We start from the raw sequence: 9,155 nt of genomic DNA on the forward strand, positions 1-9,155 counted from the left end.
GAGTTTTTAAAATTATTATTAAAATAAAATTAAAAATAAGGATTTTAAAAAATAAAGGGCTAAAGTACTTGCTTCATTGACCTTACCTTTGAGTTGATGTTGAAGAAGAAGAAAAAAAGGGAATAGTCCTAATTATAAAAAAATATTAGGGCTTAGTCAGTTTTTTTAATGAGTTTTATCATTTATGGCCTGTTTGGATAAGCCAGAATTATGGCATAATCTGTACAATATGCCATAATTTAATATTTTCTGATAATTATGCCATATTAGTTGTTTGGGTACTAGAGTATAAAATTATGGCATAATATAGGCATTATGGCATAAAAAAATATTTCACTCTTAGTGGAATATTTTTTTATTATGAAAAGTCTCTCTCTCTCTTTTGACCCAGCAAACAGCCACCAATCCACCGGTGGCTCGCTCAGCCTCCGGCCAACGGCCTCCGGTGACACGCCGGCGATCCACCGGTGGTCCGGCAGGCTTCCGGCAACTGGTCACCGACTCAACCACCGGTCCACCGGCCTCCGGTGACACGCCGGCGATCCACTGGTGGTTCGCCCGGCTAGCCTCCGGTGACACATCGGCGATCCACCTATGCTCCGGCCGACCTATAATAAATATAATTATAATAAATATACGAAATTTTAAATTAACACTATAAATTGCATTCATATTATTTTTTTAATTATATGAAATAAAATAAAATAAATAAATACGAAATTGCATAAAAAAATAAAATGTCTAATATTTTACTATATTATTTTAAAATTTAAAATTAACTAAGATTAAATTACATTGATTAAATATTAAATTAAAATATTTTTGTATCATGATAATTATATATTAATGGTCTTTAAAATTTGAGTTTTAAAATTATTACTGAAATAAATCTAAAGATAAGGATTTGAAAAAATAAAGGGCTAAATTAATTGATTCATTGACCTTACCTTTGAGTTGATGTTGAGAATGGAGAAAAAAAGGGAGTAGCCCTTATTATAAAAAAAAATATTAGGGTTTAGTTAGTTTTTTTAATGAGTTTTTATCATTTAATCCTTCATTACAAATCTAATATAATTATAATAAATATACGAAATTTTAAATTAACACTATAAATTGCATTCATATTATATTTTAATTATATGAAATAAAATAAAATAAATAAATACGAAATTGCATAAAAAAATTAAAATATCTAATATTTTACTATATTATTTTAAAATTTTAAAATTAACTAAGATTAAATTACATTGATTAAATATTAAATTAAAATATTTTTGTATTATGATAATTATATATTAATGGTCTTTAAAATTTGAGTTTTAAAATTATTATTGAAATAAATCTGAAGATAAGGATTTGAAAAAAATAAATGGCTAAATTAATTGATTCATTGACCTTACCTTTGAGTTGATGCTGAGGACGGAGAAAAAAAGGGAGTAGCCCTAATTATAAAAAAATATTAGGGCTTAGTTAGTTTTTTTTTAATGAGTTTTTATCATTTAATCCTTCATTACAAATCTAATATAATTATAATAAATATACGAAATTTTAAACTAACACTATAAATTGCATTCATATTATTTTTTTAATTATACGAAATAAAATAAAGTAAATAAATACGAAATTACATAAAATAAATAAAATATCTAATATCTTACTATATTATTTTGAAATTTAAAAATTAACTAAGATTAAATTACATTGATTAAATATTAAATTAAAATAAATTTTATTATGATTATTATATATTAATGGTCTTTCAAATTTTGATTTTTTAAAATTGTTATTAAAATAAATCTAAAGATGAGGATTTTAAAAAAATAAAGGGCTAAAGTAATTGCTTCATTGACCTTAGATGATGTTCTAATTTATAATTATAAAAATATAGATAATATTTTAATTAATTGTTTGTAAGTTTGTAATTTTAATTAATTGAAATAACATGAAATTAATTAAATAAATGATAGTTACTAAATTTCATATCATTAATATGGGCGGCTCAAGGTAAGGCCAATAAACCATTTCTTTAGGCATCAATATTTTTGAAGACCTTATTTTTAAAAAAAATTTAATAATAATTTTTATTTTAAAACCTCATCTTTAGATTTTTTTTTTTTTAATAATAATCTTAATTTTAAGGCCTCATATTTGAATTTTTTAAATAATATTTTTAAAAACTTGAAATTTTGATAGTCTTCAAATAATTATTGTAATACAAAAATATTTTAGTTGTTATATAATCTTAGCTAACTTTTAAAATTTAAAATAACATATTAAATATTTTTATTTTGATACTTAATCAATCTCATATATTTACTAACAAACTTTTCATAATTCTATTTTGATCCAATTTACTTTTCTCATGCATTTATTTCACCAAAATTAATATAATATTCATTTTTTAAATTATTGATAAGAGTTTTTGTAGTTTTTATATTGTTACATTCCATTTTTATGAGTTTTGCTGACAAATTTTAAATATATCTCTTCACCGCATGTTTAGTAATGGAAAAAAACAAACAAAGAGGTATTTATTAAAATAAATTCTAAATAAAATTTAATTTTTATTAAATAAATTAGAGGATTTATTATAAAATATTGATTTACGCCCCAAGTTAACTAAGATGCCCCTGATCATTAACATATAATGGCATACATTAAAACACAGAGTCTTCAATCATAAACTAAATAAGAAATTTATTATTAAATAAAGCAATCAATAAACTTTTAAAATGAATAATAAAAATATAAATTTCAAATAATATATTACTATGACATTCATATTAAATATATACTTTCACAAAATGGAATATATATATATATATATATATGTTCAAGGATTTTGGTTTTTTCTCTTTTTAACTCAGGTCAAATATATATATTTTTAAAATAATATAAAAATAATATTAATAAAAATATATGAGTGAAAATTATTTACAAATAAGATACTTACAATTCTTGCAAATGTTTATAATTTTTTTAATATATTTAATTTATAATTTTAAATATAATTAAAAATAAAATTTGGTGATAATCCAAAAATTCCGTTGGTGATAATACAATATTCGGTTAGTAATAATACCAAATTCTGTTGGTGATAATGTAAAAATTGTGTGGGTGATAATACTAAATTCCGTGGGTGATAATAAGAAATTCGGTTGGTTAAAATACAAGAACTCCGTTAGTGATAGTAAACAATTCCGTTAGTAATAGAGTTCAATTCCGTTGGTAATAATATGAAATTCCGTTGGTGATAACACCAAATTCCGTAGGTAATAACCCAAAAATTTTGTTGGTGATAATCAAACATTCCATTGGTGATGATACAACACTCCGTTGGTGATAGTATCAAATCCCGTTGCTAATAATCCAAAAATACCGTTGGTGACAATACTAAATTCCGTGGATGATAATAAGAAATTTCGTTGGTGATAATACAAAAATTCCGTCGGTGATAGTAAACAATTCCGTTGGTAAAGGTGCTCTATTCTATTTATAAAAATATGAAATTCCGTTGGTAATAATACCAAATTCCGTTGGTAATAATTCAAAAATTTAGTATGTGATATTACTATATTCCGTTGGTGATAGTAAAAAATTCCGTTGGTAATAATTCAAGATTCTATTACAAATATATTAAAAAACAATATTTTAAAGCTTAAGAAAAAATTAATAATGTTCATTGGGATTTTATATAATATATATTTGATGAGGATTTTCTCTTTCATTGCAATTTTTTTTAGATTTTAATTTATTTTGATTATTTTTTCATGTCGTCTATTAATTATATAAAGCATTTTAGATTTATTATTTCCATATTTTCCTATATAAAAGGAGTTGAATTATTATTTTTTTTTGCTAAATTAGATGAATATAATATAAGAATTGATTTATAATAACAATTTAAATTGTACCATGCATGCATGCTTTTACCACAGTCTCACTTTTTCTTGTGGCTCTTTAATATGTATATATTTAGCTATAGGATATATATTATCCACTATAGCTACAAAAGCTATGCTCATAACAAATTATTTTTTAAAATTACAATTTGATATATGTATTTAATGTTTGTAGGTGTATATTGATAATAGCCATTATTATCTTAATGTGTCTAGTATCTAAATTTTAAAATCATTATTGCCACAAGAAATTACTATTTGTAACTAAATAAACTATTTTGCTATAGTATATTACTGTGGCTAAAAAATAGTTGCTAGAAAATTAGTTATTGCCACAAAATCAAGATATCAAAACAAAAATAATCTATTTGCTATGAATTAATGATCATTGTAACTAAAAAAATCTAATCAAATATAGATAGCTACAAATGACTTTGTCTATAGCTATTGTAATGTTTTAGCTACAAAAATATATTTTGTGGCTATGAATTTGTAGCTGTAGATATAGATTGTTGTAGTGATGATTTAGATTTATTGATAATATAAAAGCCTATTGAAGCTTAGTTTTTTATATTAAATTGAAAAACAAACTTAATTTCAACATGTTACTGTTCCTATTAAAAAAAAGGATATATATTCCTTTTATAGGTTACTTTAGACATTTATTTATTGTTAATGATTGAGATGTGGCTCCTACTTGAGAGGACCTAGTAAGTAAGTTTCGTGGACCCTTCCTAACTAATTATCCATCATTTACTAATTCTTTTTTAATATTGTTTTCAATTGCTGGAGGATGACTGACGCTTTGTATGAGTGATGAGTCAGTAGGCACCATGAAACTCAACCTTTAATCCAAGGCTTTTTATTAATATTTATGGTGAGTTGCATTAAATTATGTTAGCATTTGATGTGATCTCTCACAAAATAAATGTTTGTACCCTTAATTATTTGCTTCATTTTTCTAGATGATGTCAATTTTTTGAGCTGTCAAACAGGCATATTATTCAGTTTCAGTTTTCAAATTAAAAATGCATTAGTATTATGAAAAAATCAACATAGAAGGTTTATAGTTGCATTGAACATGAGGAAATGAATAAAAAAAAAAAGATTTAGTTAATGAACTGTGAATTAGAAGTATATTAGCGGCAATACGGAAAAGCATTTTGAGTTGCATTGTTAAAGATGCATGATCTCCTATGCTTAAGAACTCTTTTGATCCTCCGGAAATTATCAAGTTTGGGCCTCAAAGGTACTCTTAATGGTGATGTAGGTTAGCTCACAAAACTGAAATCACTGTAAGACTTGTTTTTGTTATTGTTGTTGTTGTGCTTGTTGTTTGGTGTGTAGTTTGGAGAAGATTAACAATGGAGTTTGCAGGAATTTGTCTTCAAATACCCTTAATTCCATTGTTGTTCTTAAGACTTGCTTTTATCCCTGTGAAATATCCTGGGTAATTTTTTATCAGTGTTATTCTTGTTCTTATTGCTTTTATTTTTATTACTCTTTTAGGCAAGAGAGTATGGGAGATGCATAAAAGAAAAGGTCCCAGAGATTGAACATGACATGTGTTCTTCAACTAAAAACCTGCATGCATAATACGGTATTTGTTCGTTGATATACAGAAGCTTGGAATTTCTTATCCTCAAATGTTTATGTTTATTCTTTGGTTTCCTTTATAAAGGTTAGAAACAAAGTTTAAATTTAACCAAGCGTCAGGGAACCTTCCTGGAGTCCTTTTCCTTAACTCAAGGTTAGACTCAGTCAGTGGGATTGATAAAAATGTCATCTTATTACATTCACTACAAGAAAGTTACAATTTAAAAACAGAATATTAGAAACGGAATTTATTCTGTTTGAACTTGCAACAGATTAGCAACAGAATAACAATCGTTTTAAATATGATTTTAATAACAACGGCTTACAAACGGGCATTTAAAAATATGATTTATTAAAATTTTAAAAATATCCGTTTCTAATCCGTTTCTATTAGAAAGGGACTGGAAACGGATTTAAAAATTAATATATTATTTAAATATTATTAAATATTAAAAAAATATTCATTTCTAATCCGTTTCTATTAGAAAAGGACTAAAAAAAGATTTAAAAATTAATATATTATTTAAATATCATTAAATATTAAAAAAATATCCGTTTCTAATCCGTTTCTATTAGAAAGGGACTAGTAATGGATTTAAAAATTAATATATTATTTAAATATCATTAAATATTAAAAAAATATCCGTTTCTAATCCGTTTCTAATAAAAAGGACTAGAAACGGATTTAAAAATTAATATATTATTTAAATATCATTAAATATTAAAAAATATCCATTTCTAATCCGTTTCTATTAGAAAAGGACTAGAAATGGATTTAAAAATTAATATATTATTTAAATATTAAAAAATATCCGTTTCTAATCCGTTTCTATTAGGAAGGAACTACAAACGGATTTAAAAATTAATATATTATTTAAATATCATTAAATATTAAAAAAATATCCGTTTCTAATCCGTTTCTAATAAAAAGGGACTAGAAACGGATTTAAAAATTAATATATTATTTAAATATCATTAAATATTAAAAAATATCCATTTCGACTAGAAACAGATTTAATAATTAATATATTATTGCTTGCTATTAATGTCATGTTATCATCTCAAATAATTAATACTTTATTCAATCCAGTTCACATGAGAAATTATTTAAATCAAGGTATTGAAATATTTGAAATGATTATAATTAGTTTAGGCTAAAATTTATCATATTTGATAAACTTTAGTTTTTTCTTTCATAGAGTCATATAAAATCATGTGCAAAATTATATATAAATAAATAAATTTAAAAAACTGCTTGATAAGCTAATCTTAAGTCAAATAAAAATGTCTTCTCATTTTAAATGAGTATAAAGTCTTCCCATTAATTAATGAAGAATAATAAGGTTGGAATGAACTCAGGTCATCTCAGAATGACTCCCATCGAACGGTCATGGTTCCTCTGATGAAATCCCAGCAAATCTCGTCCATTGATTTTGCCGTGCTGTGGAAAATACAAGTAAAGCTTGCTTCTCTTCTTCATTTTGCTGCTCTTCAATCGATCCCTCGAAGTGCCCCCGCCGTCGTGCCGCCACTGCCGTGCATCTCCCTCTCCTTGCTCATCTCCGGCGTGTTCTTCTTTGTCGGTGCCATCGGGATCATCTTCGCCATTGTCGTGCTCCTTCGCCCCCCGAGGACACGCTTAGGAACTCCGGTCGAGATCTAGCGTTGGTGGCGGTGTTGGGTTGGAGGATCGGCCGAAGCCGCTGGGCTTCGTCAGGGTGCAGACGGGGTTTGGATCCGCTGATCGTCGGGCTGCGCTTCAGAGCACTTGGTTCCCTTCCGATCCGGAGGCTCTAGCTCGGTACTTATTCTTCGTCTTCAATGCTTTGATTTTGATTTTTCGAGTTAGAGATCTCAGCGAATTTAATGCGAATACATGGTTTGATTTTGATTTTTCGAGTTAGGCTCTAGCTCTAGTATCTTTGAGGAGTTCGATCATTAAGGGAATTTTAGAGTTCTCATTCCTAGTGCTTGATTTCTCTATTGAAGAGCTGAGAATCCTAGTTCCCACCCTGCCTTTTTTTTCCTCTCAAGTTGTTTGATGGATTGAAAACCTAATTAGATACCAGTTTCTCTGAGCTTAAATGGCTATAGAAAGCTAGAGTTGATGTGATTAGTACTATTGTAGAATTCTTGGTTGCTGGTTTGTTTCTTACTTTAGTATATTTAAGGTGTTCTTTTTTGGCTCCCTATGTCTCTGTTTAACAGCCTTGTGTTAGCACTGTTGTTTGTTATTAACAACTAGTAAACTTAACTTCTTGTATGTTTGGAGCTAACACAGAGTAAACCAAGAAAGAGAAAGGTAATTTTTGACATTTTTTTAATCTATTTGCCTGTAAATCTTGGCTACACTTGATGCATTTATGGAGTATCATTCAGTTCAAGATTTATTATTGTGTGACGAATATGGTATAAAATTTTGGGTGACAGGTATATGGTGATTTTTGTTGCGTACAGATGTAAGCTAGAATTTTTGGTGAAGAACCTTTCTTTAAGCGCTGGGTTTCTTTATTATTAGCAACTATTAAACTAATGCTTAGAGTGTGGGGCTAAAACACAATGGTCACTACTCGATCACCAGGCAACAAGTGAGGATGCCATTATTCCAACTGGTACTCTTTTGACTCCTTTGTCTCTGTTTAACAGCCTTTCTTTGGCATTGGTATTATTATCTACTAAACTACTACAAGTACTGGATTTGTAGAGGTTTTTTTTTATTTATTGAATTGTGTGTTTTATTCTTGTTAATTTTAGATCTACCTATTGATTGTTTTTCTTTGACTGTTAAAAGTGTTATTATTAAGAAATACTTTATATCCAAAGTATGTTAAATAAATCATTAATTTTTTATGGAGATCAATGACCTCTCCCTAGATATATAGGGTAGTTTTTTTTTTGTCTAATTGTTATTATCATTAGCAGTACTTAAGGTCTTTTTTTTTCATAGATTTCATTGAGTGATTTAATTCTTTCTAATTTGGGTTTATTTATTGAATGTTTTACTTTTGCGATCAAGCCTGATATGATCAATAAATAGCTATTAGTGCTGAATACAATGGAAAAAAAAATTCTCTGAGGTATAAAATATTAGATGAAAGTCCATAATTTATTATTTCTTAAGTTTTGTGATCTTTTTCTGTAATGAGTTGTCATAGTTATTTCCAGGGGTTGTATGTTTTTACACCCAACATGTTTACAGAAAATAATAACAGCTTGCATCCTGTCTCTAGTAATGTTAGAGATTCTTTGTCAATTATAGAAATAATCAATTGTCTTGTTGCTCTTCTTTCTTTGCAGTACATATGTATATGTTTTACATGTGATTTGAGTTTAGGTTTGTGTTTGGTTTTTGTGAGCTTGGTTTTGTAATTTAATGAGTTTTATCACACTCTAATTTGAGAAATATTTTATTTATGTCTGTTTGACAGGTTGATTGCTTCCTTTTACAAATTTAGGTTGATCTTGATTTTATAGAAACAAGGGATGATATCTGAGAGTAGGAAGATATTCTGCTTAATTTATTATCATAAAAAATATCTTAATTGTTTATTTTTTATTTATTTATTGTGTGTTTTGCTACACAGCTTATTTTAGTGTATGTAAACAAATATAATAATGATAATAATAAATTATAATTCTCTAAGCATATATCTTTTA

The 9,155-nt window shown here is 26.7% G+C and overlaps 1 long non-coding RNA gene across 1 annotated transcript; it reads left to right on the forward strand.

The window, feature by feature from the left end:
- The first annotated feature begins 6,852 nt into the window (after positions 1 to 6,852).
- On the forward strand, positions 6,853 to 8,219 carry LOC120266505. Its single transcript, XR_005538188.1, has 2 exons — positions 6,853 to 7,299; positions 7,929 to 8,219. It is a non-coding gene; the product is annotated as an uncharacterized LOC120266505 (long non-coding RNA).
- Positions 8,220 to 9,155: the final 936 nt, after the last annotated feature.

This window comes from Dioscorea cayenensis, chromosome 8, assembly GCF_009730915.1.
Source record: "Dioscorea cayenensis subsp. rotundata cultivar TDr96_F1 chromosome 8, TDr96_F1_v2_PseudoChromosome.rev07_lg8_w22 25.fasta, whole genome shotgun sequence".
NCBI classification, from domain to species: domain Eukaryota; kingdom Viridiplantae; phylum Streptophyta; class Magnoliopsida; order Dioscoreales; family Dioscoreaceae; genus Dioscorea; species Dioscorea cayenensis.